General features: G+C 43.4%; 1 protein-coding gene across 4 annotated transcripts in view; it reads right to left on the bottom strand.

Moving 5' to 3' along the window:
* AHNAK2 (AHNAK nucleoprotein 2) overlaps window positions 1-12292 on the bottom strand; it is a 67845-nt gene that overhangs the window by 36550 nt on the left and 19003 nt on the right. The window lies entirely within an intron of this gene.

Here is a 12292-nt window from a genome sequence, read left to right as displayed (position 1 = left end):
CTGAAGAGGCTCACCGATCTTTCAGACAAGTCTAAACTTAATTCTCTCCTCTTAGGCAAAGATCATAAGAATACCTGGCTGGTAGCCAGATTCTGCGCCCAAATTTGTAGGCACAGATCATCCTCTGGAATAAAATAACTTACTAGGAAAATGCTGAAGTCGCCCTTTGGGGCGCCTCAGGGTCAATTTTTTATAGTAGCACAAATCTCAGTTGTACAGGTGTATGTATATATCTCAATTTTAACTCATGAGCTATTGCTGCAATCTGCTCCGACTGTATATTTTATCTTTATGAACACTGTTTTTATTGTTATGTTATGTCAGCTGGTCTTCGACCGTAATAAATTATCTATCTACATAAAATGATATAAAACAATTACCAATGACATACAAATAAATTTAACAAAATAAAAACAAATCTATGTAACTAGTTTCTATGTGCTCCTGATAGGTTGGCTGAAACAAATGACTTCTTGCCGAAAAACAGTCAATGCAAGGAATGAAGGCACATACAGCTTCCTGTATTGTATCAATGGTCTAGGTTGGTGCATTCTGGAAGACTCAAGGTATATAAAGTACTTGTTGGAAAGTAAGAAGACAAATGGAAGGGACTGCCCACCTGGGGTTCTCTTGACTTGCTCTCTGAGAACCACTGACTGAAGCAAGCCTGCACACCTCGGGGAATACAGCTCTCCATCGTGGACATGTTGAACTTCTTTGCTGTTTCCCTGGGACTGCAAAATCAGGAGATTTGACACGGGTGGCACTGTGGGTTAAACCACAGAGTCTAGGACTTGCCAATCAGAAGGTTGGCGGTTCAAATCCCCGCAACGGGGTGAGCTCCCGTTACTCTGTCCCTGCTCCTGCCAACCTAGCAGTTCGAAAGCATATCAAAGTGCAAGTAGATAAATAGGTACCGCTCTGGCGGGAAGATAAACGGTGTTTCCGTGCGCTGCTCTGGTTCGCCAGAAGCGGCTTAGTCATGCTGGCCACATGACCCGGAAGCTGAACACAGGCTTCCTCGGCCAATAAAGCGAGATGAGTGCCGCAACCCCAGAGTCGACCACGACTGAACCTAATGGTCAGGGGTCCCTTTACCTTTATGCAAGACAGGGATAGGGAAGGTTAGGTCCACATGTCTCTCTGTTTCTAGCCACAGCCCTGCTTTGAACCCTCCTTGAGTGATTTAGCTGTACTACTATAGGACCTTGATCTCTGATGATGCTTTTTGCATGCCGGGATGAAGGGCAGAGAGGCATGTGAGTGAAGAAGAAACTAGCCTGCTGTCCAAAGGTGAAACTCACATTTGTTGCTCAGCCCCACTTTTCCCTCTGGTCCCTTCCACCAGCAGCATGTGGCCCCTGGGATGTTGCCCAGAATGGTTCCCTGTCTGCACCGTAGCTCAAGATAGAAGGCTGGTGTGCTCTGGCTGGATCACAAATGGCACAGATTTGAGCTATTGATGAAACATCACGTGGGCTATCTACTCAGGGCCCAGCCATACTGTTGTTTAACGTGGATAGTAAGCTTCCTGACCTCTGGGATTTTTTCGTACTAGAGATACTATGAAAAGGACAGGGTATGAGAAAATATGGATTGAGAGAGGGGCAAATGTGGGGAGGGAGTGATTTGGAGGAGAAAGTAAATATGGTCAATGGAGAGCTGGGAATCTTACAATCCACATGAAATGAACGGTATGGATGAATCTGTGGCATTTTCTTCCTGGTGAGTGGCTTTGCAGGGTTTATACGGGACTGAATATGAATTTCTCTATCAGCTGTGCTATTCTGTGACTAAGCAGCCTCGCACCACAAGGGGCTCAAAAACAGGCTTCCGGAAATCAGAACGAACGAACCACACATTGAGCAAATCTCGCTTCTTTTCCTATATACAGAATTACACGTAAAAACTCTCACTCTGGTTAGTCACTTTTCAATGCAGCCAACATTTCCAGAGTTTTCACTCCTTACATAAATCTCTGACAATTGATGCTTTGTGTCAACCTCCTTCTGAGAGGCATTGATGGAATTTGTGGCTGTAACTATTTCCAGTAGCCACTGGACTGCTTTCAAAACAAGGGAATAGTTTTGAAAGAAGTCTGTAGGCGTTAAGACAGATCAGAAGAACATTTAAATATCATAAGACTATCACACACGCACACATACATACACACAAAGAGAGAGAGAGAGAGAAGACAAAAGAGGACGTGTGTATTTGCAGTATTTAAATCTTATCTCTTATTTAGATTGGGGTTGGGCAACCTGTAGCCCTCCAGATTTTTTATTTTGGACTACAAATCCTATAATCTCTGACCATTTACAATGTTTTCTGGGGGTGATGGGAACTGGAGTCCAACAACACCTGCAGGGCCACTTTGCAGAACTGAATGGCGAGCGAGATGTATGAATGTATATAATTGCTTTCTTTTTCCCAAGTGCATCATCTGGGATGAGCAATCTTTGGCTCTCTGTCTGCTAAATGTGCCGTCTCTGTGATACGAAGAACACAAAAATAGTTTTCTCACTTGATGTCATCAGCATCAATTTATTTCAATATCTTCTTCTTTCCCCAGAGTTCAGGGTCTTCAGCTCCAATTACAAATGGAAGTAGCAACCTAATGCTATATTAAAATAGCACAAAATGCAACATTTTCATGAGCTCTTAGATCTTCAGTTACCAAAGCAAACCGCAATGGACTTGCTTTCTGAAACTACAGTGTTCAAGAAACACCATTTAGAACATGTGATTCAGCTTATGCTAAACCATAATAAACGCATTTTATAGTCTGGCAGCTACTTCAATGACCACCTCTTCCCATCAATCGTAACCTCGGCCCTTCTGTGTCCTTCCTCCATGACCGGTCCAGATGGTGACAATATAAGAACGAGTCTTTTTTGCAGTGGCTCCCCATTTGTGCCATGCTCTCCCCAAGGAGGCTTGTCTGGCGCCTTCACGATACATCTTTAGGAGCCAGACAAAAGCATTCCCCTTCAACCAGACCTTCAGTTGATTAACAGACTATGTCCTTTAAAATGTGTTCAGGGAAGGGATGGTAAAATGGGTTTGTTTTGTTCTTGTTTTTATTATGTCCTTTGTGTTTTTATTTTGTATTTTTTTATGCTGTGAACCTCCTTGAGATCTTTGGAAGAAGAGCGGTATACAAATTTAATATAAATACATAAATACTATTTAAATGGGGGGAAATTGATGTTCTGTGTTATTAGTAGGAACTCTATGGCCCTTTAGATGTTCTGGACTCAAAATTCCATCAGCCCTGGCCAGTATAGCTAATGGTCAAGGATGGTTGGAACTGCAGTACGGAAACATCTCCTGGGTCACAGGTCATTTCCACTCCCCATTTGTGGAAGACGGGGGGGGGGGGGAGCAGCACCGGTTTGTTTCTCCTTCCTCTCCCATTGACAGGTATATGGCAACTTCTAACTGTGTTAAATCGAGGTGGGGCCACAATTGGTCTCCCAATCTCAAGGATGTTTAGACGTGTGCGTGGAACCTGGATGAAACATCTAAGGCTGGAATCTTATGCTTGCCTTCCTACCTACCTACTTGGGGGAAAGTTCTGATAAACTCAACAGCGCTTACTTGTGAGTGGATAGCTCTAGGATTGTGCCATAAGCAATTTCATGGGTACCCAAAAGAGCTTTGGCAGGACACGTAAAGTTTCACAGAGGGGCTTCTGTGCATCCCTTAGCTGTTGCCTGATTTCACCAAAAGTGAAAATCAGCTTGACTTTGGAGGCTCAGTCGCCATACAGCAGGTGTGGGGAACATCTGGCTTTCCAGATGTTGCTGAGATGAGGCTCCCATCATTGCCAACAATTGAGGGGATAGTCCAGAAACATCTGGAGGGCCAAGGTCCCCCCCGGGTTAACCTCGGGTTAAGTACTTAATTTGTTCCGGAGGTCCGTTCTTAACCTGAAACTGTTCTTAACCTGAAGCACCACTTTAGCTAATGGGGCCTCCTGCTGCCGCCACGCTGCCGGAGCACGATTTCTGTTCTCATCCTGAAGCAAAGTTCTTAACCTGAAGCACTATTTCTGGGTTAGCAGAGTCTGTAACCTGAAGCGTATGTAACCCGAGATACCACTGTATAGGTATCCCAAGGAACAGGGGTGTGGAACCTCAATCCCAGAACCAAATGTGATCTTCCGTGCTCTCTATCTGGCCATTGGGACTCTCACACAGCCACACCTATTTCCAGGCCACATCTCTTCACTGGCCCCAATCCATGCCCTCTCAAACATTTTGCTAGAATTTGTCTTTGAGCAATGATAACGCTTGGGTTGGGGATGGAGAAGTGTGTATGTGAGTAGAAACCTCTGAATTTTGTGTGGCTGAATCACAGTCTATTGTACAAGGGATACAGTCACATCCATTATTCCACAAACTTTTGCCCCTGGCCCCACAAAAAGAGGGGAATGTGGACCCCAGGCTACAAAAATACTCACTACTCCTGTTCTAGAAGCTTTGCAACTGTTGCTGGTAATTTGTTATTCAGAATTTGCTTCGCCTCTTTCCATCCTGCCACATTCCCAATGTATTAGCTGCACACTTGTGTCCATTGTTAACAGGGAAATGTCAAACAATTACTTATGACTGGATTTGTCCCATGAGGGAACTGATATCACACTTGGTCAAATGAAATCCTCACTAAAAAAAGTGCTTTTTAAATGACTCATGGGTGCTCTGTTGAATGATCATTTCTATGCCAATGTATTCCATCTCTGAAGGCCAAACAAGAGTTTGCTGACTAATAAATATGCCAATTAGATGTGGTTGATCATCTTATTCCCTATCCTTTAGCATGGGTGTGGGTGGAGCCTTATTGTTTCGGGACGAACCCCGTGGACCATATTTAACAACCTGCCAATCACATGACATCATTATGTCATCACAGGATTGAAAAGTGAACAGGGATGTGCACACCTGCCAAATGTGCAGTTTAAAGCCTTTTGCAAAAGTGCTGTTTGAAGCATCTGCCCCTTTCTCCTTTACATGAAAGATGTGTGTGGCTGTTTCAAACAGCACTTTTGAGAAGCGCTTTAAGACAGCCCTCACGCTTCTGTTTCAGCTAGAGTCTAGTACAGGGGTGGAGGTGGGGCCTTTTCCTGCCCGACTGAAGTATCTCCTTGGGTGCAACCTTCAGGGGTGCCCACATGTGAATGGTGGGCATGGCTAAAACACAGTGGGAATTCCCAGAGGTAAAAATGTGTGATGCAACCAATGGGCTACCCTTGTGCAAGAGGCCACATTCCAGCTACACGGAAGCCAGCAGTTTCTAAGTGTACACCCTCTTCATCCAAGCGAGCAAGAGGCACTGTTACAGCTCAAGGACAGCTGGGTAAACACACTCAAAGGTCCCATCTGCCACAGCACATTTAAAGCAGTATCATGCCTCTTTAACCATTCAGGCCCTCCCCCAAAGAATCCTGGGAATTGTAGTCTCTGAGCATTGTTAGGAGACCCCTATACCCTTCACAAAGCTACAATTCTCAGAGTTCCCTGAGAAGGAGTATGGATTGTTAAAGCACTCTGAAAATTATAGCTCTGTGCATTTTTGCACATTCAACTATATTTTGGCACCTTAAAGATGCAACCAACTTTATTATGGCACAATATTTTCATGGAACAGTGTTTATGAAAGCTTACGGCTTTGGTCTCCCTCCCACGTCCATTCCTCCCTGTCCTAAGAGGTGCCTTTTATTTTAGACCAGACCAACAATTTGTTATTGGCCACGCTGAGAGGAACCCTGACAAGATCAGAGAAATCAGGCGGCTGGGGGAGTTATATACTTCTGTAAGTTTAGAAGTTGTCACGAGTATGTTGGTTTTATTGGTGATGTTTCTAAAGAAGAAACATCTAGCCTCTGTGTAAAAATCACCATAAATGGCATGACTGCTTGCAAAAAAAAAACAAAACGAAAACCCTGACACTTGCTTGGCAATGAGAGCCAGGCATTTAATAAAGGAAGCTTGGAGACAAGGTATTTATGGGAATCATGAGTTTAGACAATTGGTAGAATCAGCCCTTTAATTTATAGAGAAAAGGAGCTACCAGAGTTCAAATCTGTCCTTGAATAGAAATAAAAGTCCTATTTGTCTGGAAAACTTTCTCTCTGGTGCTGTGTGTGTGTTCTCTGTAGTGACTCACTGCTGGCAGAAACACACTTTGCAATTGCTCATGAGCAGATGGGGTTGCAAGCTGACCTGAAAAAAATCACCTTGGCCTAGCCTTGTGACCCGCAGAAATTGAAAGAGGAAGCTTTGTACTGCATGAAGAGGTGCTTCCAGCTGCATCAGTCATGGCCTGCTGATTTAGGTGCTGATGGGTGGCACTGTGGGTTAAACCACAGAGCCTAGGACTTGCCGATATAATGAACTTTTGCATATTTTATGCATGAATATATACAGTTATATGCACACACTTTACCCTAGTACAGTGGTACCTCGGATTACATATGCTTCAGGTTACAGACTCTGCTAACCCAGAAATAGTACGTCGGGTTAAGAACTTTGCTTCAGGATGAGAACAGAAATCGCACAGCAGTGGTGCAGCGGCAGCGGGAGGCCCCATTAGCTAAAGTGGTGCTTCTGGTTAAGAACAGTTTCAGGTTAAGAACGGACCTCCAGAACGAATTAAGTTCTTAACCCGAGGTACCACTGTACAGTGGTACCTTGGTTTAAGAACAGCTTAGTTTATGAACAACTTGGATTAAAAACGCTGCAGACCTGCATTATCGACAACTACATGAAACATATAAAGAAGACTGTAAGAAAGGATTTAGGTATACTAGATCTAGGTTTCAAACGGAAGTGATTGAAGGGAAAGTGAAACTACTGAAGGCCGCATATAGCATACTATTAGAATGGGAGACGAAAGATGAAGAGGTAAAATCAGTTATGATTAAATGGGCACAAGATGTAGGTCACAACATCATGATGGAGGATTGGGTTAAATTATGGAAAACTGACTTAAAATTTACAGACTGTTCCCTATTGAAGGAGAATTACATGAAGATGATGTACAGATGGTACACAACACCAGTGCAGTTAGGGAAAATGTACAAAACTAGTTCAAACATATGTTGGAAGTGTAAGGAAAAGGAGGGAACATTTTATCATATGTGGTGGGATTGTAAGTTAATTAAAAAAATTTGGGAAATGATATACAATGAACTGAAGAAAATGTTCCATCTAACATTTGTTTAAAAACCCGAGGCATTTTTGTTGGGGATCGTAGGGAAAGACCTGCCAAAAAAGTTGAAAAACATCTTCATGTATGTGACAACGGCCGCGAGAGTTCTGATAGCACAAGGATGGAAGACTGACGAAATCCCAACTAAAGAATTATGGCAAGAAAAACTGATGGATTATGCAGAACTGGCAAAATTGACTCATAAGCTACGGGACAAGGATAACTGTGACTTTAAGGATGAACGGGAACCTTTCACAAAGTATTTGAAGACGCAACAAAGCGAACTGGACTCCTTGGCAGGTTTTGAATAAACATCCACAATTTTTTTTTTTTTACTGATAATAATTAGCTAAACAGTTGGAGGATCTATACAACTCTGTAACATGCAGAAAATAGCATTATTGGAGAAACCAAAGACTGGAACTGAAGGAAGTCGGGGGGTGGGGTGGGGGAATGGGTTTTGAGGGGGGAGGGGGGAGGAAAAATGGGGAGGGAATAAGGATATGTTTTTGGAAAATATGTTTTGTTATAACTTTGAATAAAAAAACGAAGAAAAAAAACGCTGCAAACCTGGAAGTAGGTGTTTTGGTTTGTGAACTTTGCCTTGGAAGCAGAACATGTTCTGCTTCCTGTCGAGTGTGTTCCATTTGTAAATTGAGTCCCCCGCTGCTATGGGAAAGCATGTTAGGATATTTCCATTCCATCTTAAAAGGGAGCAGGATGTTTGTGTCAAAGCCTGCGTATTTCCTGTTCACAGGATGTTTATGTTTTTTTCTGTTGCTTTCGTTTTCTCTCTGTGTGTCGGAGACACTTAAGCAGGCAGTCATGTTTTTTTGTTCTGATCAACGCTGAATAAAACTTGTAAATAATGCTCTCCTGAGTGCGACTTCTGCTGTGCATTATCTGCTGATAGAGTGTGCATGAGCCCAGGAATGTGGCAATCTATTTTCTGGAGCTCGTGTCGCTAATTGCTGACACTGCGTGTCTACGGGAGATCGATGGACGTCCGGAGACGACGTGGAGTCATGATGGACTTTATCTCCCTGGCAGTATCCCAACAAAGCACACCTTGGTTTAAGAACACTTTGGTTTAAGAATGGACTTCCGAAACGGATTAAGTTTGTAAACCAAGGTACCACTAAGTGATGTTGCACTCAGGCCCTAAATGCGGGCTTCCCACAGGCATCTGGCTGGGCACTGTAAGAAGAGGATGTTGGGGAAACAAATATCAGAACTGGAGAGAGAGCTGTTGGAATGTAATGTAAAATTGTTGTCTCAAATGTATAAGATATTATTGGAATTGGAGACAAAGGATGAGCAAGTAAAATCCTCAGTGATACACTGGACAATAGATATTGGCCATAATATAGATATGGAGGCATGGGAACGATTGTGGAATATGGATATAAAATTTACAGCATGTTACGGTCTAAGAGAAAATTATATGAAAATGATATATCGATGGTACCTAACACTGAGTACATTGGCAAAAATGTATAAATCCAAATCAAATAAGTGTTGGAAATGTAAAGAGAAAGAAGGTTCTTTTTATCATATGTGGTGGTCTTGTACAAAGGTTAAAGCTTACTGGGAAATGATATATAATGAATTGAAAAAGATGTTTAAAAATAAAGTTTGTAAAAAAAGCAACCCAGAAGCTTTCCTTTTGGGAATTATAGGGACAGAACTACCCCAACTGTATAGAAATTTATTCATATATGCGACTACAGCGGCAAGAATGTTACTTGCCCCAAAATGGAAAGAAGAAGAAGTCCCAGCAAAAGAAGAATGGTTACAAAAACTTATGGAATATGCAGAAATGGTGAAACTTACCTGAAAAATAAGAAACCAAGATAACAAACTTTTTGTAAAAGAATGGAAATGGTTTATGAACTATTTACAAACAAACCGTAAACAGATAAGAACATTGGCAGGATTATTGTAATAACCTGCAGTTTCATTATAAGAGTATATATTTAAAGAAGATGAATAAATGAGCAAATTGAGCTAATTTGGATATGCAGAAAATATTAAAAATAAATTTAAGGAACCACAGAAAGAGGGGGAAGGAAGTCGAGTTTTGAAATGTTAAAATGATTATAAAATTATTGAAATGTATAAAACTGAAAATCATAAATGAAATATAAAAAATGATGAAGAAGATGCTGCTGGATTAGATGGGACTATGGCCTGATCCAGCAGAGCTCTTCATATGCTCTTATTTTAGTTTATGATTCTCATTCATAGTCTGCAATTGAATTCTGAGTTTTGGCTTCTGTATTTACACAAAACATTGGCAGAATGTCTGAAAGCGAGTTTTGACATTTTCCGAGGCATGTTCCTAAACAAGCTGGGCCAGAAGTGCTTTTGCTTAAGCATGTGATGCAGGAAAACAAACAAACAAAAAACATTCTTTATGTTCCAGAAATGTTCAACAACAGTCAGTCACGTTGCCCAGAGTGAACTAATCATATTCAAGTGACCAAGAAGAACATTTAGGGATTGTGAGATATAATCTCATCAGCGATGAAAACACATGTAACATTTGCCCAAGACCAGTGGTTTCTGAACTTTTGGGGGCTGCTGCACCCTTGGTTGCATATATTCATCCCCAGTGCCCCCTACCCTGCTCTATAAAAAAGCATGACTCAGAATAGTGGCTTGCCTGACACACTAAGGAAGATAATAACACAATAAAATTCAAAACAGCCACAATTAATTGCACATTTATCCAAAATCCAGTTAAAACTATTTACAGGCAGCAGTCATTTTGCATGGGGTTCTTTGCCAGTGAAGGAAGTATGATGACCACATGCACTTCCTTGTGGCAGAGAGTTCCAGAGATAAATTGCTACTACAGAGATCTCTATCTGCCAAACATTGAGTTGCTACCTATTAAATCAAGCTTTCCTCGCAACATCCAAACCACAAAACTGTTATTTTGCTGCAGGCACAGGAAAGGGGGAAAGATAGAGCTCTTGAAGCCTGATTTTGTTCCTTCTCTAACATACCCTCCAACATTTCTCCAATGAAAATAGGGACGTCCCATTCCATAATGATAATTTTACTATTTATACCCCACATATCTTACTGGGTTGCCCCAGCCACTCTGGGCAGCTTCTGACATACCGTATTTTTCGCTCTATAAGAGGCACAGTTTCCCCTTCAAAAATTAAGGGGAAATGTGTGTGCGTCTAATGGAGCGAATACAGGCTCCTTGGCTTCAGCGATAGCAACGTGAAGCCTCCGAAGTGCAGAGGGAGAGCTCTCCCCGCGCTCCGGAGGCTTCGCGTTGCTTTCGCTGAAGCCGCCTGAAGCCCCCAGAGCGCAGCGGGAACTCCCACTGCGCCCCGGGGGCTTCAGGCAGCTATCCGCAAGCCTTTGGAGCGCAGCAGGAGTTCTCGCTGCACTCCGAAGGCTTGCTGATAGCCGCCTGAAGCCTGGAGAGCGAGAGGGCCCGGTGCACACCGCTCCCTCTTGCTCTCCAGGCTTCGCTTCGCTGGAGAGGCGCTGCACAGTTTTCCCTCTCTGTGCAGCGCCCCTTCAGCAAAGCGGGAGGAGAAATGGAAGGGGCTCCGTTTCTCCTGCCACTTCGCTGAAGGGGCGCTGAACAGAGAGGGGGAGAATTTTCCCCCCTTGTTCTCCCCCTCCTATGGTCCGGTGCGTCCTATAGAGCGAAGAATACGATATATGAAAACATAAAAAAATTAAACATTTTTTTTTAAAAAAACAAAACCCTTTCCTATACAGGATTGCCTTCAGATGGCTTGGGGGTCAGATAACTCATACCCTCCAAAGTTTCTCCAGTGAAAATAGGGACATCCTAAGGAAAAGTGGGACATTTTGGGATCAAATCAGAAAGTGGGGTGGCTTCTTTAAATCAGGGATGTCCCTGGAAAATAGGGACACTTGGAGGATGTCCTCTAACATGTGAGCTGTTGGATCTAGAACTTTGCATCTGGGCCAGGCCAGTGGCTAGCCGAAGGCACCTATGTGAATTTCCTACCTAGGTTGGCTGGATGCCATGCAAGTAAATTATTAAAGGTGCAGGAATCCTGTTCCCTTTTGCATCTGGCTCCTCTGTTCCTAATTTCCAGGAGTTGGGGGCAGGAGATGGGATGGGATGAGGAAGAAGAACTGAACCTGTTTTTCAGTCATTCAAGTGCAACACAAAATTTAAATGTTGCTGACATGGTGTCTGCAAATTTTCTGATGGGGGGCTCTGGAGAACTTTTAACAATTGCATGACAGAATGAAATTCGGCAGGCTCAGCTTCCCCCTCCCCCTCCACTTGGGGATGGAGGGCCGATAAAAAGGGGTGTACTTCTGTTAGGAACACAGAGTAGATATCAGGGGCAACTTCATTTTCTACAGCAGGACTCAGCAGCATGCCACAGAAATTAAGAAAACGCTGGGCAATGTCTGGGGAGGGGGGTGGGGACGGATAATGTGTTTATAGTTCTATGCCAGTTTCTGACTCACGGTTTTGTTTGTTGCTATAGAGAACCACACATGAATCCACCAGCCGAAAGCATGTTTATGAGCAACGCTGTGTCTCCGAGGGCTGAAAAATGGGAACCGAGGAAACAATATAAGGAGGCCTGGGAAAGGAAACACCCTTTGGGGCACCAAATCTTTATGCGTATTAAAAAGAAGAATGCAGAAACAGAGGAGAACATTTTTTATTTTTTTTAATGACCAAAAGAAAGGGTGAAGGTAAAGGGACCCCTGACCATTAGGTCCAGTCGTGGGTGACTCTGGGGTTGCGGTGCTCATCTCGGTTTATTGGCCGAGGGAGCCGGCGTACAGCTTCCGGGTCATGTGGCCAGCATGACTAAGCCGTTTCTGGAGAACCAGAGCAGCGCATGGAAACGCCGTTTACCTTCCCGCCGGAGTGGTACCTATTTATCTACTTGCACTTTGACGTGCTTTCAAACTGCTAGGTTGGCAGGAGCAGGGACCGAGCAACGGGAGCTCACCCGTTGCGGGGATTCGAACCGCTGACCTTCTGATCGGCAAGTCCTAGGCTCCGTGGTTTAGACCACAGCACCACCCGCGTCCCTTAAAAGAAAGGGACAGC

This window comes from Podarcis filfolensis (assembly GCF_964270895.1).
Source record: "Podarcis filfolensis genome assembly, chromosome: 1".
NCBI classification, from domain to species: Eukaryota; Metazoa; Chordata; class Lepidosauria; order Squamata; family Lacertidae; genus Podarcis; species Podarcis filfolensis.
The sequence above is the reverse complement of the archived record's forward strand: the minus strand, read 5'-3'. Positions and strand labels throughout refer to the sequence as shown.